Genomic DNA, 25,259 nt, shown 5'->3' with positions numbered 1-25,259 from the left:
TACTTCTACTTGAATGTGTTTAGTAAACTGTGGTTCGTTGCCAGATCGGGTTAAAAGGATCCAGAACATGAACATTTGCCTGATACGTATCCAAAATGAGTGTAAAATGGGCTCTATATTAATAAATTCTGAACTCAGTAAAGAACAATTCAAGTTTGAATACAAACGAGCTAGTTCATAAGGACACGTGATGCTATTCTACTGTACTTAAATTATTTTACACTTTAAAATGGCCATGAGTATTGGCAAGGATGTGGCAATACGATGCATATCACGATACTTGGGTCACAATACGATATTATCACGATATATTGCGATATTCTACCCAGTTAATATCAAAATTAAACAGAGATGGAAAAATCACGTTGCTGAATATGTTCATCTGAAGATATTGATCATTCAGAGGATAAATTGAGTCAAAACTATTTGCTTCATAACATTCTATGTGTTTGTATTTTTGCGCATTTTCAAATGCAGTGTTACACAATGCCATCATAAAATCGATTTTTTGTTTTTTTTTGTTGTTTTTTTTAACACCCCTACTTTAAAATGACTTTTTGTGACTTGAGCTTTTGATCATTGATAATGCTTTTTAATTATTACTTAGTTTGCAGGTTTCTCTTTAAGTGGGTTTGTGTTGTGGATGTACTCGAGCAGCAGGAAAAACAAAAAAGTGTGACTGGCCTTGCTTTGTCCAGCTTTAATGCCTTTGTCATTCACTGAACTCCAACTCATCCAGCCTCCTGGCAGCCACTAAGCCCTTCTTTATTTTTAGGGTTTGCTCAGCACTATGGTGACCCAATCAGGCTGATTGTATTGTTCATTTGTTGTCTTTGTACTTGCAGCTGTGAGGTTTTTTTTCCTCCAACTCCCTCGCACAATTTACTAATGTTCAGTCCTGAGTTGACAAATGTTGTTTGTGTTTCATTGTGCGCCAAGAAATCACACATTGGTGAGATTTATCTAATAAGACATAGTGATATTGATGACAAATAACTGTATGGCAGCATCCAATTCCTCTGAAACTACTGTAATCCTTTTCTTTATCTGCAAACATGTGATGGACCCTACATCAACCAGATATTATTGTCTAGATTATCTTGAAAGTAGATACAGATGGTTGAACAATAGCTAGAATGTATGTAGTATCCCATCGAGGAAAAACCATCAACTTTATCCTAAATGTGATGTGATGAAATCATCTTTTTAAATGGGTGGATGCAAATGTTTAGTATCTTATCTAGCAGTAGTATTTTCTGCTCTCAGACTGTCCTATGCCAGCAGAAAATATTATAGTAGTAGGTAAATTGCATTTAAACGTGTATTTGTCATAGGGATTTCCCGATACAACTTTTTCACTTCCGATACGATACTGATATTGCAGCCTTGCGTGTTGGCCGATACCGATATCGATGTGATCCGTTATCAGCACGAATCATACATACTTTTAATACTTATTTTGTAGTGTGGAATGTTGGAAAAGGCTTGATCAAGTGATGTTACTCAGAACAATAGCCAGCAACAGTATGTACGAGAAAAACTGACCTATTTATTATTAACCAATTGGTTACATAATTTTAACCTTCAACATATCTACAGTATTCTACAATTGAATTAATATAATATATATCAGAGATTTTTGATGCAGTTTGATAAAATCCGATGTTCGTTTTCTGGCTGATATCGGACCGATATCAATATCGGATCGGGATACCCCTAATTTATCATGTAAATACATGATAGCATAAAGTCAAATTTGCAAGTTTTTCATGCGAGAACTGCTCGGCACTTTGTACGTTTTAGTAACCTTTATTGAGATGCAAAATGGGAAAAAAAAAGAGGACAAAATTCTAAATATTTAGCAGAGAATTTGATTGTTTTCACTGTTTAAATTAGTTGAAGGAGTGAAGATATGGTTACCTACCTGGATGGGTGGCTGATATATTATTATACTTGCTTTAACCTCAGCAAACATGTTACCAAAACCCACATTTTTGTCAATTTTTACAAAACTTTAAACAATGGCTGCTGTCCTTGCCGGTTTCCTTAAGTGTTCTGTGATTTAAAAAAAAAAATGAAGAGTCAACTGATGAGTCATCAACAGTTTCGGACAATTGAGTGATTGCTAACTTTTCAGTGCTCTATTGTTATTAGCTTGTTGGCTAGCTTCTTGTTGTATGACTAAAACAGTTTTCAGACCAATCATATTTTGATTTCCAAAGAGGACATTTGGGCTGACCTCGGCATACTTGAAATGTACCCCGCGTTTTCTTGAATCTACCTTCTACTGACAAAATACAATATAATAAATAAGTTATTGTCCATAAGGTATAAAAAATAATTTCTTTAAAACATTGACTTAAAAAAATCAGAAATCAGTGGTGACTCAAGTCAATCACCTTTATTATGCATTATAATAATCTCACATAAACCTACTTAAAAATCTCTCAATCAATGAAACAATGAGAAACATTTCCTCCTAGAAATGAAAACCATAACAAAAAACTCAAGGCTTACAGAACATTTTCACTTCAATAAATAACCTTTTCAATTAAATCCACCACTATTTTGGTCTTTTAATCTTTTTCTTTCTCTTGGACTTTGGTTCTCTTTCTCTTTAACTCATGTGTGACGATTTCGTCAAAACAAAACAGGTTCTTGTAATGATTCAGTCACGTGTGAGTAAAATTAACTGCAATAAACCACAATGGCTTTGAAAAGCAACTCTAGCATTCAGAAACTGGTGGAATTTCTGAGACAGAGCAAATATTAGCAGAGTTACAGTCATTTGAATTCATGTGTTCCCTGGGAAACCTGGTCAATTTAATTAATTTGTGAAATATCCCCAGACAGGCTGGAAAAAACGTGAAAAGTGGATGTATGGTCATTCTAAAGTAGGCTAACATTAGGACTGAGCTACAGAAAAACGTTTCCTTATCTGCTTCTCTTCGGTATTTATGCTTCGGAAACATTAAATTGAGTCGTTGGCAGGGAAAATATGAAATATTATTGGGGTTATTTAAAGTCTCGTCATTGTTAAAGAAACCCACCAATGAAGACGGAAGATGTCTGATGCGTTTTATATCCGCCGCGAACCAGCAATCCGTCACTGCCTTTTAAATGTGAGACGTTTTCCCACACGTTTTAAGACCTGATCAAGTGAAGCAAAAAAAATGGCCTTGGTATTTTTGACAGCTCATTACTGAAAATGTCACAAGCTGCTTCTTTAAGACGGTGACAACACTGAGAAATAATTTTTCTCACTCTTTTAAGTTGGAACATTAAGAATTTGTCCAGTCGAGTAGAGCATCTTCCTGATGACTCAGCATTGTGTTACTCAGAGATGGAGGGAGTATTGGATGAGGGTCAAATCCCTGTGAAATTTCCACTCAGTTGCGTGACATACTGCACTCCATGTGCTTTATTTTGTGACTAAGAGGTGGGAATTCCTTATTTGCTCATCTCTCAGCAATAACATATTATTTACTTTAGGTTGAAGTTTAAAGTCATTTTCTGTAGCGATGTCCTGTAAATATTTCCATAGATGTATTTAAATGGTCATGGCTATGGTTTTTGTTGCTTCTAATAACTTATATATATATTATAACCCATATTCTCTGATATTGCACACATACTAAATATGTTCCCCAATCATTTCCTTAAAAAATGACTTTGTTGCACCTTTTTCCCATCCTCAGCTATTCTTTTAATTTGTTTCACACTTTGCTATTCTCATTTTTACCTTATACCCATGAAAATGATTAATGATGGAGGCAGAAAGCAACAAAGGCTAATAAATTGTTAAAAACTATCATTATAAAGAAGAAACTGATTACCTGCATATTTATTTATTTATTTAACTAATAAACAAAACAAAAAGGACAGAAAAAAGTTTAAATGGTAAAATGTTTAAGTTTGCTATGAAATACAACATACAGTAGAAGCAAATGTGACTGTGATGAGTTAGACGAGAGAAAGAAGGGAAAGGCATATGTTGATTCCAGGGTTTTGGTTTTTAGAAATCAGTTAAGGCAGAATTGTCAAACTTAAGGCCCGGGGGCCAAATCCGGCCATTTAGAGCATCAAATTTGGCCCGCTGAAGAAAGTAAGAATGACAGAAAACATCAATGACTGTGTAAATTATGTAATAATCCAGTTGTAGGTATCGCAAATTCACCAACTCCACAAATATTTTTCCAGACTTGCATTTTTCTTTTGTTTATATCACATGAATGCAGTCAAATATAATTGCAAATGTTGGAAAAAAAACTAAATAAATTCTCACCAACAATTCCACAAAATTCCTCTAAATTACACAAATTGGTAATAAAATCAATAATTTTGTAAGTAAATTGAATTGATATTAACGGGCACAATAATGTTAAAGTTGCTCTTTTTCCCCACAGCTAAAATCTACGGCCCACGTAAGGTCAAACTGGTCCATAATTGGCCCCTGGACTAAAGTGGGTTTGACATCCATGATTTAAGTCCTTGAGATGGATAAACAAAATGTTTTATTTAACTTTGAGATGTGCAATTAGCTATTTCTGTCTTTTTTTTGGTCAATGAATCTAAACTTATAACTCTATTAGTGTAAACATAATCTAAATCCCAGTGTTTAGAACCCGAGAAGCCTTTTAAAAGATAAAGTAAAATCTTAGTTTTTTTTTACAAGATAACAACCAAAACAACTTATTATATGGCACCTCAACATTATTTACCAGTAGATTATTGCATTTTTAATTTCTAGTCGACCGTGACAATATTTGATGTAGCTGGAGATGCATTGTGCTTTTCTTTCTACTTCCACTGCCCTATATAAAGGCAATTGTGTCCTTGCAGCTCCAAACATGTGACTCGGGCTTGGTCTTTTGGGACGACACAGGGGGAGAGAGGAAGAAAAATATTAGACGGCAGCAAATAGAGTGGAGAAGAGAAAACAAGTGAAGAAGGCAAGAAAGGGTTTTATGCATGCAGTGAACATTCTTCATCGGTGACTGTTAGAGCCAGTGACACATGAAATATGAGAGACAGCAGCACTCCTCACTATTTATAGCACAGTAAGAGAGAAAGAAACCACACTACGTTCACTCCAGGGCAAAGCGGGCTTTAATTCTTTCCATTTTATGAAGACACACACCAAAAAAAATAAGAAGGAAATTGAGCCTAGTTTTAATTATATTTTTGTACAACTGGAAAATACCAAGTTTGAAAGTGAAAATCCATTTCAATTGTGAGGTTGTTTGGAAAGTCTTTGCGTTTAAATAATCTTGCCTGCAAGATGGATTCTCCTGTTGTTCACAAACACCAGAATCCATCTTGTGCTGCTTTCGCTTTTGCTTTGCAGTGTTGTGGTTTAGGGTGAGATATCCGGGCGTGACGAAGGCAAAAGCGCCGAAGCAAAACTGGCGCATGCGCAGTTACGGGGAGAGGAGCTAGCTTGGCTATCACTATTAGCATTGCTCCAAATGAAAACACAAAGAGGTCGACGCAGGAGGATGAATGCGTGGAAGCTGCTATGAACTCCAGAATTTCATTTGTGAAAGAGCAACAGCGAGAGGCGCTTTGTGCATTTTTGGACGGTAAAGACGACGAAGCAGAGCCTTGATGTTGTAGCAGCGTCTCTGCGGCGCACGCAGAATGAAGACATCATTTGTTACCGTGTGATTGGCTAAAACAAATGATGGTGGACAGGCTTTTCGCCCAATCAGCTTCAAGCATTCTGTTCATGTCCCTCTCTGGTTCCGAAAGGATTCGGTTTGAGTTTAACAGATGTACAATAAAAAAGAAAAATGCTATAGTTGTTGGCGTATTTCATTTTTTAAAAACATTTTTGACCGTCTGTAAGTCAGCACTGTTTGATACAAGCAGTTAAATAGGCAGTACAACCAGCCTGATGTTACGGTGATGATAACTAGACCGTAACGCAGTGGTTTCCCACCTTTATTGGATCTTGACCACATTTTTATATCACAAATATCTGACAACTCCAAAGATTTTTTTCTAGAATTAGTTTTTGATCATGTTTGTTATACGGTGTAACAAATACAGGACAGCCAGGATTTGTCAGGTCAGATATTTATAAAACTGGATTTTTTTTCTTCCTTTTTATCTTTATCATATTTTCTTCTGCATTTTATTTGAACTACATTTGTACTTGAGAAAGGAAAAGTATAGAATTCAGTTGTTTAAGATGATGCCTTATTTTAAAGAGGAATAATAGTTAAAACAATTTTGAAATATATTTAATTTGTAATGATCAGTACCCCACATGGGGTCACAACCCCAAGGTTGAAAAACGCTATCATAACAATTTGACGATTTAAACTGACTAAAACAATAAAGGAAACAAGTCGATTCAAATGATCTGAGTCGATGTTTCGTTTAATTCATGATACAGGAACCAGTGGGTTTGATTTTCGTACCCGCCGCACGACCCTGACATCTTCTATTGAAGCACCGCTGGCCCTTTTATCCACTATAGAACTGTTGCCATGGTTACAGGTACTCCGTAAAAATATATCAAAGTTCACCAAAAAGAAAAGTGTGGGATCATTATACACCGAACACTGTGTGGCGTGTTTATTGTAATGCAGTTTTCATAGCAGTAGCTTGACTGGAGGATCTATTCAAAGCAGCTGAGTTATGTTTAGGGTTAGGTTTATTATTTGCAAATCATTATTTTAAATTAATAATATTGCATTGGATTTTATATAGCGCTTTATCATTAGACACTCAAAGCACTTAATTAAGGCAGAGATATAGATGTAAATATGGGTTGAAAGCCGTAAGTTTGTCCATTTAATTGCTTTTAAAATTAAAAATGCCACTAAATGAACGCTCCGAGGCATAGAATCACAATTACCCTCTGTGATTTGAATCCATAATAATATAAAGTTTGATATGTTGATATATGAATTACAACGAAAATGTAAACTTCAAAATGTATTATCAATAACCACTGAGAAAATGAAGTTCATGTGCAAAAAAGACATGCAGACATGGTAAAATAAATAAATAAAAAATAAATTAAGTCCTGCTTAATGTTTAAAGGAAGCTGTATATATATATTTTTTTCTTCCATTAACTTATTTTGTGGTTGGATACGTCCTCAACAGATATTGGCGTTAAAACCCACGCTGCAAGTATTACATTACTACAGCTGAAAAATGTTACATTTTATTTGTTGTTTTACGTTTTTATGGTTAAGTTTTTTTTTTTTTTTTTAATCTCAGTTTGTATCTAACTGCAATGTATAGTGAAACACCATGGTTGGGTTTATTTAAGCAATGTTTATTTTTAGAAGTAATGTCTATTTAACTGGTCTTGTGAAATTATTTTGTTAGATTCTTATATTAGTTTTGTGCAATAAAAAGATTGTGAAGTTATTAAAACTCCAAAATGTGATTTCTCTTATATAATCAATTCTTTAATGAAATCTATAGATCAATTGATTACTAAAGGAATTATTTACTGCAGACCTAAAGATAACCATTAAAAAAATGATCTATGCCGTTTAGAATATCAATGAAAATATATTACATTATTCTGTGTCAAGATAAGGACTGTCGTATAAAATCTAAAAAACATCATTTACTTATTAATGCTGAAATATGTTATGGCTGGTGACTTTTAAAAAGCAAAAACCTGCTCACAGTTTTGCAGTTGCTTATTTGCGAGAGTTTTTGAAGAAGTTAAAGCTTCTTGATGTTTCAGCATTCACCACAATGCTCTAAGTTGCGTAACCCTGCCAAAGCTGCTGTTTGATGTCACTGTTTCGAAGGCTTGAACTGGAGCTTTAGCCACGGTCCGAGCCAGAGGCCGAGGGCTGATGTGCCGCTTTGATGCTGCCTTCCATAAGCAATTTCTTCAGTGATGTCATTTTCTTTTGAGAGAAGCCCTTCAAAGTCAGTCTCATGTTTTATGCATGACACTACAGTAGATATCCAGCGTGTCAGTAGCGTTCTGAGGTGGTAATGGCAATACTCACTATGCTCAGAATAATGAAAAGCCTTTGTACTGATGGATTTTTCAGAGACGTAATATTTTTTCTACGGTCAACTACGGTTTTCTCCTCTTACATTTATGAGTGTAATACGATCATATCACACAACGAGGGCAGGTTTTAAAGAAAACGGGCATTAAAAAGTATCATTAACAACTATAGAAAAGAATGTCTTGTATTGTCTGTCTTTTCTTTTGTTGGCAAGGTGATAAAAAAAAATGTGTATTTGCAGAAGTGATGTTTTGCTTATGTGTTTAAAATCAATTTCCGTATCTAAAGCAAAAACTCAACATGTCACTTAACCATAGATTTTTCATAGCGTTATATTTGTGAAAAGCGCTATAGAAATAAAATGTACTTACTTACTATACTGAGACTATATGAATGATTTGGGGAAAAAAAAAAAAAAAAAAACGTGAACTAAAACTCAAAATATATTGACATTTTTGTCAACTGATAAAAACTGAAATATGGGACAAAATCCAATCAAAGCCCATGTGATCACGTGGTCTCACGCATTGATCACAACACATTTGCCTGTTATTATGCAAAGATTAATACAATCCATTATCAGGTTGATTAATGGTATTCAAATCTTTATTAAAATGCATAAACTCTTATGCTTTATATTTTAGTCGACCATATCTGAAACAGATTTAGTTGACTAAAACTAGACTATAACTGAAATAGTCCTGATGACTAAATTACACATTTGCTGTCAGAATTAAACGTTTAGAAGGCAGCATTTTTTTGTTCTGTGAATTATTTTCTAATTTAATGTATTCCCTCTGCAACCTCTACCTCACTTTTTAATTTCCCAGAATTGAATGTGTATCCAATGAATCCCAGAGCTCGTAAACGGCTTTGTCACTGTGCCTGTGCCTCCCAACACTTTGCATGGCAGGAAGAGGGCAGCGCACGTTTTAATTTGTCTCTGCAACATGTTTGTCAGCGTCACCATAACCCCTATAATCACACCATGTAGAAAAGTGCTCGTGAACACAGCTCACCCAGAGAGTCTGTTGGAAAATATGTATAATTCATGATACTGCTTGTATTTTTAGCTCCTCCAGCTTGTTGTTTGGAGACAGATGTAGTGTTAAATGAGGGGCCACTTTGTAACAAAGAAAATGCACTCCTTCACTTTCCTTTCATACTAATTTGATCAATGCTGCCGGATTTTAAGCTGAAAAAGGCGAGGAAAGAGTAATGAGTTTAGATCCACATTATTCCGACTTCTCTCAAGGTTTACTTGGAGATCTGCATTATACTTGCAGCAGTGCCTTTTTAGATTAAGCTCTGTCAAAATTGTTAAGGCATGATGTAAGTTTTGTTATTTTTAGGAAACCTAGAAATGCATTACCTGCTTTTTATTTGGAGATAAACATGTAGAAAGTAGCTCTGCTGTAATGTCTGTACATGTTTTGGTGGATATTATCACTGGTTGTAACTCAAGGACAAAAACGACAACAAATGTAAATGTTTTATAGGTGCTAATTTGCAGCTTTGTGATTGATGATAATAATAATAATACATTTTATTTAAAAGCACGTTCCAAGACACTCAAAGACACTTTACAGCATAAAAACAAGAGCATTGATAGAAGAAAATATGACATAGAGAAAAGAAATGAGTGAGTGGTCTGTTTTATTTATTAGATATTATCTGAAGGAGTGAAAAAGCAACAAGTTGGGTGTTTAATAATTGTATTGATCATAAAAGTGTTCTCACAGTTTGATGTGCTAACTTGTAGCACTACATATGGACCTGATGTTTTATTTCATTTGCATTTTCTATTATTTGTAGATTGACTAAAGTACACATCAGTTTTTGGTCCTGCGTGTATTGGCTCTGCAATACTCTGGTGTTCTGTTTTTGCATCAATTCCATCCATCCATTTCCCGACCCACTTGCTCCTTTATTCAGGGTCGCGGGGGTCTGCTGGTGCCTACCTGCTGCTCTCATTGGGTGTTAGGCAGGGGTACACCCTGGACAGGGCACCAGTATGTTGCAAACCTGTGTGATGCAAAGAAACGACTGTTCTCTGAACATCTGCAGCTTTTGTTTATTACCTTGCAAATACAAGAAAAACGTCTTCTGGCACTTTTCTCCAGGTATTTTAGGAAACACAAGCTTGGCCTTGGATAACCTTGAAGACGAGCCGCACTCAGAGGCGATACTTGAGACATTGTCTACTTCTATTGCTTTCTAGTTAGATGCAAAATCTTGCTCAATCGTTTGTGTTGGCCGGTTCTCAGAGATGTTTGATTATGATTCATCACACTGTAATGGGATTGTTAATCAGTTTAATGAATGGAGTTCATCGGAGTGATGATCAATTTGAGTGTTAGTCATACATCCTTGTAACAGGGAATGACTCGAGCAAGTAAGTTGAACTTTTTACATTCAAACAATGACATTGGCAACTTTGTAATGATGCTGAAATTCATTACTGTAATATGCTTTAGTTCACATTGACGCAAGATCAACACCCACTCTGAAGACGGAGCATTCTGAAGGGATTTACAGTAAAGTGGCATTCGTGTGAAATGGATTTATGAAGATTATTTTTCTTATTTGAGGAACTTTATGGTTGGGCAGGACGGTGTTGTAGTGTAGGACACTTCTGTTGTTTCAGTGTGAAGTTTGCATGTTCTCCCTGTACTTACAGTATGTAGGTTTTCTCCCACCAGCCAAAAACATAGATGAATAAATTCATTTTTTGTAAAGGTTTATGTTACAAATCACTTTCCTATTGCTTCAATATGAAAGAGGATGTTGATTTATATTTAATACGGGCTTAGATTAGTTTAATTTGTTATAGTAAAAATCATAAAATTGACAGATTTTTTTTTTTCTTTTCTTATCAGTAGGTCAAAGACGTCACAAGAAAGCCACTGAAATAATAAATGATCAAAAGACATTTATTTTGTATCCTTGGGTGCAGTGAACTAGTTTCAAACTGAAAACAGGAGTTTAATTAGATATTTTTTGCTTTTGCGTTGTTTTTTTTTTTTTGTTTGTTTGTTTTGTAGCCTTGTAAGTTTTGGCTTTTTCATCCACAATATTTCCACCCAAAGTGTGGTCTAAAGCTAATGCATCTCAGAATTGTCAGAAGAAATGGACAGAAACTTAGTTGTAAAGTTTTTCACCAATGTGCACTGGTTTGTAAAGATGGTCATTTTCAGAATATCTGCCATTACTCTAAAACAACTCCTGAAACTCCAGTGATTTCAGGCATGATTAAAAGATATTTAGTTTTTTTTTCCGCCCCCTAATTAGTGAACAACATCTTGCACACATTTCTTGGCATTTCAGTTGAGACGTAGCATCTTGTGTTAAAAGTCCGTGTTTAATCCTAAGGGTGGTACAAGCTAAGGGCACATCTCAGGGAGGATTTAAAAAAAAAAAAAAAGAAAGCCCCTGTAAAGAGCTAATGTGTTCCTTTTTGGTATTTTTGTCATGTGCCTCTAGCCGTGCAGTTTCCTAGTCTGGGGACTCTCCCTTACCCAAAAGTAACCTTCCTCCAGGGACCATGAATACCAACACATTTAGGATTTTTTTCCCCTAACAAACCTCCAGTGTTTTGCTCTTTTAATTTGAACCCTTTTGATACCGTTTCAACATTTTTTTCAACACTTTATGATGAAACTCTTTGCATTTTCGTTTTACTGTCACTATTAAACTGTATTTTTTCAACTGGAAATATGTCATTAAAGATAATAAAGCATATCTTATTTAGAATATAGTGGTGTTGCATATTTCCCACGTTACAAAGTTGATGTGAAAGATTCATCTGTTGTTTGTCTAATTTGTCAATTAAGTCGGAAGCCTTGTCAATTTTTAAAGACTATCATTATGCTGATCCATCATTTACCTACCGCTGTCCAAAACACACGCTCTTCTTCTCTTGTAATTAGCGACAAATATGCAAAGCAGGTCGGACGGAAGATAAATTGAACACCTGTAATTTGGACGCCGTCTGCTGCTGCTCGTGCCAGTCACGATAAAAACAAACCAACGATTACACCCTCATTCACTCCTATGACTGAGTCAGTGTATGTTTTTGGATTTGGGCAGGAACACGTGCATGTACATGAGGAAAAACCCTCACATTCGATTTCAATCACGATTCACTGTTGCTAATTCAATTCAAGGACGATGTTTGTTAATTAAGAGCGATTCAATCCAAAACGACTCAGGGACTTTAAATCGATTTCGTAGCTTTTTAGCCAAAATACAAATTTAACCAAATGCCTGGATACTGGACAGTGCAGGTGAGCTTTCCTTTCCTGGACACAAACAAGTAAACCGCTTTTAATAGCAAGTTATTTCACGTTTTATTTGAATAAAGTCCAACTAATGCTACAGTTTAAATCAACAGGATGTTAACTTTTCTGCTCTCACTTTCAATACTCCATACGTTTTCAATAAAAATACATATTAGGTTTGGTTGTCTGCTTACGTGCACCGCGTGACGTTGCAGACAGTCGACGGCTAACATTAACGTTTTAATATTAAAAGTGATTTTAAAACACATCTATATAAAGTCTGTCGTGCTTAACTCCATTGCGTTATTTCCTTGTATGGATACAATTAATTGATTACCTTTCAAAAACGATTTTAGATTGATTAATGTCATCCCGAAGGTCAACTTGGCTGAGCACAGAGCGATGTAGTTGGATCGTAGGAATATAAATCGATAATCGTGACACCTTTACATGCACGAAAACTCTCAAGTGTCGTCGTCAGGAAAATAATCCAGGGGCTCTTGATGATAAAGTTGGTGAATAAACTTTGGATCAAAAGTTCTGTACTTGACCCACTACTTAGTCTCTCTCTCTCTGGTTCTCTTCTGAATAAGGATGTGTAGTGAATGAATGTGGGCTGTAAAAATCAAAGCAATTTAATTTAAAAGGCATTCTATGCATTGAATGGAGCAGTTGATGTAAATTGTGTGGATTCTATTTTGTGCATGAAATTATTTAGATTGAATTTAAAACAAATAAACATTTAATCTCACACAATTGTTCAAAATATAAAATGGTGTGACGAGCTCGAGTTTTTGTTTGCTGGCAATAGCAGTAAAATACAGACGAGCATTTCCATGCAAGTCAAGTTAGTTAATTTCTAAAGCGCGTTAAAAACAACAGATTGTACAAACTCAAAAAGCCTGTGATGTGATTTACAAACTGAGACTTTTGGGGGTAGTCTAATAAGGAAAGGAAGGTGAAAGTGAGCATTAATCCTAAAAGATATATAGGGCCTCTGATTTTGGAAACGTCGCTTTACCTATGGGGCCATTATCGTCACAAAACTATTTATGTGCGAAATACAATCCGTGTGTCTGTACCTTGATCTGTGTGTGCGTGTTAAAATTTGTGTGTAGAATTAGAATTTGTAAACAAAGTTGTCTGTGTGTAATCCAATCTGTGTCTGTATTAAAAATCCGTATGCGTGGGTCATCAAACCGGGACATTCTATTGGCCGTCTCTATGCACGGGACTTTTGGAACACATTTGGCGTGTACGATCTGTAACTTTTGAATACTTTTTAATCCCGTGCAATACCGCTAGAAACCAGCAGTTGTTGCTGGTACCAAGTGACAGACCCTCCAATTGGAGGCACCGGGAGAAAATTAGATTGGCCCAAAACATGGATGTAAATCATTTCTGTCTCATGTTGGAGCCTGATTTGAAATAAAGTCAGATTCCATGTCAGAAGGATTTTTCTGTTTTGTTGGGCTGCCAATGGAAAGCCAACGAAGAAAGGCTTGGATTGGTGTGATGAACTTCCAATTTTGGCTAGAAATTAAGAGTTGTGCTTCAGCATTTTAAGCAAATGTGTAAAAGTGAAGCCTTGCCAACACCAGAATACAGTGAAATATGGTTATCAAGCCATGAGGAAATAAATGCATGTCAATGTCAATAATAAATATTATTTAAAGGTGCCTTTCAAGGTACCCAAGGTCACCGTACAGAAAAACAGGTTAAAATCCAGTAGCAAAGAAAAAATAAGGTGGACAATAATGGAAGTTCAGTGGAATAATGTCAATCAGAGGGAGAAGGTAAGTTTAAACAAAAAAAAGGGGGGGTGAGTTACAGAGCTGGGCAGCAGAGCGACTGAAATCTCTGCCCTCCATGGTGATGAGGCGCGCTGAGGGGACACTGAGATGGATGGAAGAGGATGATCTGAGTGAGCGAGAGGGTGTGACAATGTGGATGAGGTTGGAGAGGTATGGGGGAGCCAGATTGTGGATGGCCTTAAAAGTGAGTAGAAGTATTTTGTTATGTATGTGATATGGATGACCAGTGGAGATGCTGGAGGACGGGTGTGATATGGTGAGTAACAGGGGTCCTGGTCGTGATCCTAGCTGCTGAGTTCTGGACGAGTTGAACTTTATGAAGGGTTTTGTTGGGGAGACCGAACAGGAGGGAATTCTAATAATCCAGACGGAAGGTGACCAGACTGAAGTATGGCAGCAGTATGAGGTGTGAGATGAGCAGAGGCGGTTTATATTGCGAGGTGAAAGTGTGCAGACCGTGTGATATTGATATGAGAAGTGAGTACTTTCGAGGATAACACCCAGACTCTTGACCTGTTGAGAGGAAGAGATGGAGTTGTCAATCGTTATAAAGAAACTGTCAGCTTTGATTAAAGTGGATTTTGTATCGATTAATAAAACTTCTGTTTTATCACTGTTTAATATCAGAAAATTGGATGTGAACCATGATTTTTATTTTAATGAGTAAGGGAGGAATGAGGAAGCGAGACATTAGGCTTGGTGGCGATGTAGAGCTGGGTGTCATCTGCATAGCAATGGAAATTAATGAGGTAAGGTGAAAAATATGGCCGAGAGGGAGTAAGTAGATGATAAAAAAAGAAGGGGCCCCAGGACAAAGCCCTGGGGAACACCTGTAGTGACTGGGAGTGGGTGGGATGTAAATAATTTTAGTTGAATGTACTGAGTGCAGATTTAAACCAGTTGGGGGCGGTGCGTGGGATGCCAATAGAGAGAAGTCTGTCGAGGGCGGTGTGTGAAATGGTATGAAAGGCCGCACTCACATCAAGCAGGATGAGGATGGAGAGGAGACCAGAATCGGCAGCCAGGAGGAGATTGTTGGTGATTTTGAGTAGGGCTGTTTCAGTGCTATGGCATGGGCGGAAGCCAGACTGGAACTGTTCATAAAGATTATTTCAGGAGAGGTGAGTATGAAGCTGTGAGGCAATGGTTTTTTTGAGTAATTTACAGAGGAATGACAGGTTGGATATAGGTCGTAGGTTATTGACATTATTGGGATCTGAACTGGGTTATTTAAGTATCGGTGTGACAGCAGTTGTTTTTAGTGAGGAAGGGACAGTTCCAGTGGAATGAGGAATGTATAATGTGTGTAATGAGGGGAGCCAGAGTGGACACAGAGGCTTTAACAAGAATAGTTGGACGGGGGTCTAACTAGCAGGTTGATATTTTGGATTTAGCAATGAGTTCAGCGATGTCGCAGACAGAAGGTAAAGTGAAAACAAGGAGTGGCTGAGAGGGGAGAAAAAGAGAACTGTGGGCAAATTTTCATGAGCTGGGTTTGAAAGGAGCTGTTGATGGATATTATTGATTGTGGTGGGAAAAAAAATATATTGGGGTATTGTGGAACATGGTGGAATACAGAGAACAGTGCTTTTGAATTCTGAATATAACCCTCAAATCACTTGACATTTGGTATGAAGCTCAAAGTGGAATAAACTAGAGTTGCAGTCACAAACTTAGTTAATGGACCCACGGCTATACAAAGCGATTAAAGAAAACCATGGACATGAATATGAACACAAAGTCAAAACTACATTGTTAATACAAGTAGGTTTACGGGCTAAGATTTTTAGTAATCCGACAATAGATATTTTGTGGACGCAGGGTCGAGACTAAAGGACGAAGAGAGGATTGGCAAAGACAGACAAAGCACAACATTGCGGTGAGTTTTAATGAGCCAACAGGGACATCCCGTCAAATAGTTTCATTTCAGAGGGGGATGCACTAATACACAAGCACTCGCATGGTTTAATGGTTTTTGTAAACAAGTGTATGCACAGAGGACAAAGTACAGGAAGTAATTTATTCAAACACACAATAGAGGAATATCATTCCTACAGTGGATGCGATTGGCTGCCGATCTGTGATGAATTCTGTCTTTTCTAAAACATGCCTGTCTCAGACCATGGCTGATGAGCTTAAAGGGTCAAAAGATTAAGCTGAATATTCCCCCTGTCAGACATGTCAATCATAGCTTGGTGAGCTGCATTTACAATGTTACAGCAGGAGCAGAGATTAATGCTTTGAAATGGAGGGCTAAATACCCCTGCCTTACAACCCAGAAATATATAGACCTAAAACCCCAAGATTATACTGCAGTAAAATAAAGCCTTAAGGCCTAATCCATATTCAAAGTCTTGTCTGTAGCTGTGTTGCGGGGGCCTCAATAACCTAGTTCCGACGACTGCTGTTCAGGGGAAAGCTGCTTTTGTACTGGCCAGTTGTGTGATGAGGGTTTGAACACGGTCTGTTGAGTTGACCTATATTTGGCAGGATGCCCTTTCTATACAGTTAAAACCACAGAGCGATGCTTCGGTTTTGTTTTTGCGAGCACATCGGGTTCCTACACGGGCAGCTTCCTTGTTTTTTTTCCAGATTCGGTTCTGTGATGAAGCAGAGGCGTTGGGTTGGATGTGCTGTCAAGTGAAAAACATTCATGCATAGGGACCCCAAAGGCTTATCTGACAGAGTTTCCCTAATGTCAGTACAGCTTCTCAGCAACAATGTAACATCTTAAACGCGTCTGTTTTGGATTTTATCTGCAATATTAATGGATGCAGTCAGGGTTGGGGTCAAATACATTTTTCAGTTACAATTACATTTTAAATTACCCATGGTCAATCACAATTACAGTGACCAGAATTTTTTCCAATTAGTTAAATTAAGATGATTTTTTTACAACTACCTTCTCAAATACTAAAGTTTAATTGCAATTAATCGCAATTACTGAGCTTGATATAAATAACTTTTTAAACGTAACCTTAATCTTGTGTTAGCTTTCTGTTAGCATCTCTTATGATAACGAGTCAGTTTGACGCATGTCTTGTATCAGCTGTAAAATAAACTAAAAACAAATATCGATCATCTAATTTATTTCCTATCTATTGATTACATTATTATGTTTTTTAATCAATAAAGAAATAGGTTTGAATATTTTTGGTGTGGGCATCTGAGCCTTTTTGTGTCAGTATACCCCTTGATTTATATATTTTTTAAATGGTAAACTGTAAGAAAGCTTGATATACGTATTTAAATAATTAACTATATATGTGTAAAACTGTACATAGAGATGTAACATGGTTCCCCAGTGTTTTTATTCATTTTACAGCCCAAATCATCATAAAAAAAAAACTTTTATCCCACCATTTTTACTTTATTTGTTAATTTGACTTTTTAGGGTTTTTATTTTTCCTTCCTGAACTGATTTATTTTCTCTTACTGTGCTAACCTAAAGGTGCACATTCAAATCTATAGTTTGACTCGACAAGTATAGCTACATTTATTAACTCTAAAACTGAAAAAAATAACCTCCATTCACTCAATGCTGTTTTGTCATGGTGCATAACGTTTAATCTGCGGTTATGATGGGATGCATTTGATTGCTAAACAAATAATAATAATTAACTCAGTAATGGTTGGGTGTAGAAATGTATTGAATTACTTCACTTCTTTTAAAATGTACTTCTGTACAAGTAAAATTACTGATCTAGAAATTAGTTAAAAGAAGTACAAGTACCCAGAATAGACAATAATTCAAGAATGATCCATAAACTTAATGAGAATAAGCTCTATGTTTAGACTAATGTACGTCACTATAAAAAGACGAGGGGAATATGGAAATTGAGTCACACTGATGTCCTGCTGATGCTCGAGTGGCTCATCTTCTCTATATTAAAACCTAAAAATGATAGTGTGAGTCATGCATTAATGTATAAGTCATACTCATGCTAAGTCTATACGACAGCAGAGAAGGCTGGATCAAAGAAAACTGTCCCAGTGTAGTGGAAAACATGCAGCCTCTGTTGAATCACAGCATAAAGAAATCTAAGGATCCTCGTCTCTAAGGTCAGTGGTTTTATTGTGAAAGAATGTATTCATTAATCATATAAAATCGGTTCACAGGCGCTATTTCATTTGATTAAAACTTAAGTGTTTATAGGCACATCGTGGACTTTTTGACCTAAAGAGTTGACCCATATGAGTTATTTTAAATGATTCCTCAGGCCAATATACAATGCTTGACAGTATCAATGCTCAGAGCGGGGCTTCCCTCTTGAAATACCAACTATGTAAGTTTGGAGAGACAGACTGTCTTTGGTCAGGTCATGTGACCTGGACAATGCTTGGAGAACGTTTCACTTTACTACAGTCACGTGACCTCAGGCTTGGATATACAGTACATAGTTCCCACGTGACATCACAACATACGGGTATTTCCTGCTCTGGCACCATTGCTGTGGACAAATGAAATGAGTTTAGCCTCTGTTTGCAGCCAAAACAGCACAATATGGTAGTTTTGTGTTGGGTTAATGGGTGCACTAATAGCGATAGTTCGGTTAAACGTGGCTTCTTTCGTAAGGGAAGTTGGGAAGTCAGATCCGCAACTTCGGGATAAGGATTGGCTCTAAAGGTTGGGTTGGTCAGGCTAGGGTGCGAAGAAGGGCTGCGTCTATGGGCTGGAGTATGGTCTGGCAGAGCAGCCCCCACCGCCGCACTCTTCTCCCCACCGCCAGAGTCGGCCCCCTTTGTCGGGGGTCAAAGCGGAGGGGTTGCCCGTCCCCTGTCCCCCTCGACCACGGTCGCCGCGCCGGCCCTCGGCGAAGGAGGCTGACAACCGCTGGGCCTCGGGCAGCGGGCATAGGAGGACGGCGGCAGCGGTTGTTCGCAGCCCAGCCCCGCTTCGCACCCCAGCCCGACCGACCCAGCCCTTAGAGCCAATCCTTATCCCGAAGTTACAGGTCAACTACTGTCTGCATACACAATCAACAGACGAGGGAGGCCGGCCTGACTGACTGTAGATTTTTGCCACAGTGCAGCGGTGCTCGTGGCTACTAGGGGTGCTTGAGTGAAAGTTAGCGGTCTCGGACCCCTAGTGGCCAAAAGTTACACAACGTGCCTTTAAGCTTTGCAAATTCAAACAATCAAGTATACAACTTTGCTAGCCCTTGCCATGTCCGGCAGTATGATTCTCACTGGGTTCAGATCCCGGACGAGCGCCCAAGTTATGTTTGGGGCTTGTCCAAATTATAGCCTCTACGTCACAACACATTTAGTACATTTGAACTGTCAAGCATTGATAGTGGATGTCAATGCTTTACCTCTATCTGGATCTCCCATGTTTTGTATTTCTATCTCTTTGAAAATTTAAAATGTAATGTTTATTTGTGAAGTATGTTTACTGTACAATTTCTAGTCAAATGATGTGGCAAAGAGGAAAAAAGAAATTAAGAGCCATTTATTTATAACCAATATGTTGCATACATTTTAACCTTAAATATAAGAATATTCTACAATAAATGAATACCCCAAAAAATACCTCAATAAATCTAATTGTAAATCTGTGTATTTTTTTAATATATAATAAAGGTTCTCTAGATATTGTTTTTATTTTATTTATTTATTTTTGAACATGCAACAACTAAAACAATGCATATAAAATAAAAGGAATGTCACAAAACAAGTTAATTTCGAAAACAAGTAAAAAACACAAAGTAATAAGATTTAAATAAAACATTTACACGTTCAAAAAAGGAGTATGAAGTCTGACCTATTTAATCCTACCCCTCTTATAACCAGTATAACCAATTTATCTATGAGCTACTTAGATTTACATACACCCATATATACTTATATATACACACAAACACACACAAGTATGTGTATGTAGTAATACATGTAATTATTATTTTGTTTTTGGCTTTTTTTCTGGAGGGAAGCCATCTGCATCAAATATTTTGTTTATTGTAATATTGTTTCTTGTATTATTGCATTTGATTGAAATAATACAGTATATCATATACTACCCATATGCAAGTTATAATTAGATTTTAGGCTACCTATAGACATATGAATATTACTATACCCATACCAAAAAAAACATGTCTTTTCAATTATTTTCACATATTCTTACAATGTTTTATTTATTTATTGGAGGATAAACCCCTTGAGATGGAATATCTCGTTTTCGAGGGGGTCCTTTCAGTTGTAAAATCACAAAAAATGAGAGGATTGACATGCTACTTGAAAACAACCCTCGCGCTACAGAAAAGATGGGCCTTGCATGCAGAGTGCATTGATACCGTGACTTGTTTTTACTTTGTCATTGATTACATGTTTTGTTTTGTTTTTTTTCTTGTCCAACAAAATAAATTAAATTTGCAACAATTAATTTTCACAACCACAAAAGTGTGAAAATGTCCAAGAGGCTAAACTTTACTGCTGCATGAGTATTGAACATATTATTAAAAAAAAAATGTAATAGGGATGAAGACTTTGTAGAATGGCTGGAATGAGACAAACACACGTGTTATAGAATGTGTTGAATGCAGCAGTGTTGCAGTAGCGTGTTTAGCAGTCACAGAGCATCCTCGCCTGTATCAGATTGGAACTCTGCTGCGATGGCTCAGGTGCATGGGAGCATTGTAGGTTCAAAATTCCAAACGGCAACCTTTGCCTTCATTCATTTTTCTGTCATCCTTCACTGGATGCTGTCTAATAAAGCAGAAATGTGCTCAAAGGATGAGGAGACACCAAAACAGGTCAAGTGAAGCGAGGTGGGCAGAAAAAGGGGGAGGCAAGGAGGAGAAAATGGTTCCAGGGGCTTAAAGAAAATGAAAAAAGGAATTTAAAATGGGAAGAAATTTAAGGATATGGTGTAAACAGCAATGGTGCACGGGACAAGTTTGATACAGCATAAATTTAGGACAAATCCTACATACAGTATAAACAGAACGTATAAAACAAAGACTTTTTGTAAATATTGTAACTCTTTTTCTGGTGATACTTAACTTAAAGTTTTATACTTAAGGCTGACATTACGCTGTCATTAGCATGACTAAGGTGTTATTACGCTGTCATTAGAATGACTAAGGTGTTATTACGCTGTCATTAAGTGTCGTTTGTTAAATTATGACACCTTTGGAGCTATGTTGGCATTGTTAGGGTTAGGTGGAGAGATCTAGTGGGGTTAGGTGGGATTAGAGGTTAGGTTAACGAAGGGCGGTGGCAACAGGATGACTATACTATCAAAAACACCTTTAATTTCTTTTAGTCTTTTTTTAAAGTAAAAAAGAAAAAAAAAACTAAAAGGAAAGATACAAAATAAGGGTTAGAGCAACAAAGGGTTAGGGTTAGGAGTTGGGGATAGGGTTAGAGTAACTAAGGGTTAGGGTTAGATAAGGTTAGAGTAACGACGTGTTTGGGGTTGGGGTCAGAGCTACAGTAGGTAGGGTTAATGCTGCGTTCACACTGAATGCGTCTTCTTCAGCACCGGACGCATCTGCCACACGAAACGTACCGCATTGTCCAGAGGATCAAAAAATGTCCCCATTGGCTTTATACGCACATCTGAAGCGAAGCCCCACCCGCCAGCAACACATCCAACTCGGTGAGTTTCACTACCTGCTGAAGCGAGGAGCTGCGCTCTTTTTCTCCTCTCATAAACATAAACCACCAGTGGGTGCCAGTGTGATCAGCGGCTAATGCTATCCTAGCTCAGTGCCAACTTTCAAAGATGAAAACTACAGAGAGAACTTTTACCTGCTACTACCACCACCTCGCTGATTCTCCTTCACGCCAAATCCTTCTCAGTCCGGTCCTGGTCATAAAGGCCGTGTCATACAGCTCCAAGTGGTCACACACAGCTTCTACTCCATGGGTGAACAGACCGGTGTCCGTGTTGACGGCCTGACGTCATTGTCAACAAAGACTCTGATTGGCTTTCATCATGCGAAACAGTCGCAGAAGTTCAATATTTTCGACTCTTGCTAATATGCGTAAAATCGGGAGCGCGCTCGCACGGCCAACGCTCTGGAAAGATTTCGCATCTAGGACGCATTTATCCATTGACTTTGTATATGATCTGGACGTATGGATATTTTGTGACGCATCCAGTGTGAACGCAGCATAAGGTTAGGGATGAGGTTAAATTAGGGTAATGACTAATGACAAATAATGACGGTGTAATGTCAGCCTTATGTATAAAACGTCAAGTGAAGTGTTGTCTTTCTTCCTGATTCCTTGATCCCAATTCAGTTTTTCATCCACCTCTAAATCTTCCTCCTGCGGTCCCAACAAAAGCTTTTCCTCTTGTTAAACTTCAATACTTGGGGTTTGTGTTCCCAGCTGCCAGTGTGTGTGTTTGTGTATGTGTGTTTTGTGTGCACACAGTTATTCCGACAAGCCTTTCATCAGAGAGGAAAGCTGCCTGATGCAGCCGTTACACCGGCTCTGTGCTACATCAGGATTACACGCCACATGTGAGGCCTGTGTCCTCCTATGCTCGGTCAAATACAGGATGACACATGGCATCCAGCACGGAGCGTGTTTGTGCGACTTTCTGTGCCAGCCACTCTGATGCAATGCAAGGACTTTAAAAACCAGGAGGAGTGTGAGGAAAAGAAATGTTCAAGTAAATCTGCATCGTCAAACTCGTTTGTAGTTATTATGGTTAGAAAAGTGTTTTTTTTTTTTTATTCTTCTTTATGAATGTGGGAGGAAAAATCCTTCATGGAATACTTTAGAGTTATGGAAGTCATATGTTCACTAGCAGTTTATTAGTTTATTTGTCTGTTAACAGGATTATGTCCAAAGTACTAAATGGATTTTGACAAAATTTCAACCAAAGGTAGACCTTATGCCATCGAAGATTCCATTAGATTTTGGAGGGGATGCGGATCAATATACTGATTCTGGATCTGTTTTAAAAAATGGAAAAATAGAGTGTTATTGGTTTGTAATTGACGAATCTTTATGAAAACTGACTTATGTCGGGTTGGTTCCTCAATTACTCCACGGATTTTCATCTGGATCGGATCCGGATTGTGCATTTGACTAAAAAATGGGGGTGCCCATACATTTGGACTGACAGTATCGTTATTCACAGGTATGGACATTTCTCCCTTGGCTTTAAAGCACATGTGTCAGACACTAAGGCCCATGGGGCAAATTCGGCCCTTCAGTACATCCGATTGGCCCGCAGGAGAAAGTGAAAATGACAGAGAAAACATGAATCATTGTGTAAATTACCAAATAAATCAGTTGTACGTCGTGGTTAAAAGAACTCTAAACTTTTCCAAAATCCTGCAACTTTTCTCAAATGATTCCACTAAATATCCCCAAATTTAAAACAAATCAAAATTGGTCAAAAAATAATTCAGTCATAAGGACATTTAAGTATCTATCACTGAGTACTTAGATATTGTTGATGCCTTCCATACTTGTGATCAAACTGGTCTGTATTTGACCCTTGAACTAAAATGACTTTGACACTAAGGCTGCAACAACGAATCGGTAAAATAGATAAAAATTGATGATTAAAAGCATTGGCAACGAATTTCATCATTGATTCGTTGCGTCGTGCGATTAATGTGTCACTGACCGTGACGCGCAGCCGTTTGGAAGATTAAGCTTCACTACAATGATCCGTACCTTTAATCCAGGTCACACTCTGCCCTCAAGGACACGTTTTACAAAACTCATGGAGAGAAAATAAAAGACATTAAAGGAACTAATGCAACTAATACAAACACTGCTGATATATGGACACGTGTAGCCAATGAAGTCTACCTTAGGGTGACCTGCTGCTACTAGATTCAGTGGGACGAATAAAGAGGCTGAAATTAAAAATGTGGTGTTTTTTTAATCCGATTAATTGATTGATTTATTGACTGATCAATCGATTATGAAAATAATCGTTTGTTGCAGCTACATTTTACACCCCTGCTTTAAAGTGTGAATAATCATGGTATTATGATCAGAATCACTGATCCAGATAACTGCCAATATCTGGCAAAGAGGGTTTTTGGTGCTTGGCGAAAGTTTGTGCTCTCTGATTGCTCTTTTTTCTATTTTTTTATTTATTTTCACTTAATGTGGATGGGAAAATGAGGCAGCTCTTGGTAACCCATCGGTTAAAATATTTCATTTGCACGTCCAAGTCATCCTTCCTTCAGTCTCTTGCTCCTTGCTTTTAAACAATAAAGCAGTTTTTTTAAGCAGATGAGTTGGAGGAAGTTTAACGCAACAGACCGTAAAATGTCATCTAACATTGTTTTTCTGTTTGGGTCTTTTCAGTTTTTTTTTAACCGATGAAAATACAAAATGAAAGTTTTTTTTTTCCTTCCTATTTTTTACTCTCAGGTTGGTGTTACATGGCCAAACGTAAAATACTTTGTGATTGTTGACATCCATTGTGAAAGCAGCTATTTCTGTCTCCAAAGGAGCGTATGTTTGTGTCTTATGGAGTTCACTGCTCATTGTGGGAGAAGTTATTTACTCTTGTTGCAATATATGACCCCAGGTACAAACGACTCGAGCTGCATCTGTAGCGCACCAGATGTGCACTTTGTGTTTTTTTTTTTTTTTTTTTTACTCGAGCCCATAACACTTGAACACATGTTTACAATGCAGCTCATTTTCATCCTGTTGGAAGTTTCGGAATGATGTAACTGATAAAGGTACATTTATGGTCCTCCTGCTGCTTCTGTTTCCACAATGGCGGACATTTCATACTTCTGTAATTTAAACGTTTGTTTTTACTTGCTGCTTAATTTCAACAGAAGATGTAGTATATTTAAGTCTGGCTGGAAAATCTAGATACAGTAACTTAATCATTAAGACATGTTTTTGTTTTTGGTGTGGATTGTGTAATGGTTGGATTATGTTGGTATGTCATAAATTCCATCTATTTTCCTTATGTTTGAAGTTCCTGGTTCTTGTTTTCCAGGAGGTATGCCAGTGACAAAGATTTGACTGTGGATCAATGTTATGCGTCATTTTTATTCTGTAAATTTCCACAGGCCAAAGATGCTCCTTTAGTTTATCAGAAAACTTTAGAAATTTTCCAGTGGGCAGTTGCAGTGAAGCGGCTAGGGATTATCTGGGGGCTCGTCCAGGAACCCTCCAGCCACAGGTCTACTCTGCATCTCTATATTTTAATGTTTCATCAGCCAA

At 37.3% G+C, this 25,259-nt stretch overlaps 1 protein-coding gene across 8 annotated transcripts in view; it reads left to right on the top strand.

The window, feature by feature from the left end:
- Positions 1–25,259, top strand: part of ctnnd2b (catenin (cadherin-associated protein), delta 2b) — a 202,819-nt gene that overhangs the window by 18,614 nt on the left and 158,946 nt on the right. The gene's annotated exons all lie outside the window — the stretch shown is intronic.

Source organism: Gouania willdenowi, chromosome 17 (genome assembly GCF_900634775.1).
Source record: "Gouania willdenowi chromosome 17, fGouWil2.1, whole genome shotgun sequence".
Classification (NCBI taxonomy): Eukaryota; Metazoa; Chordata; class Actinopteri; order Blenniiformes; family Gobiesocidae; genus Gouania; species Gouania willdenowi.
This window is presented reverse-complemented; position numbering and strand designations above follow the sequence as displayed.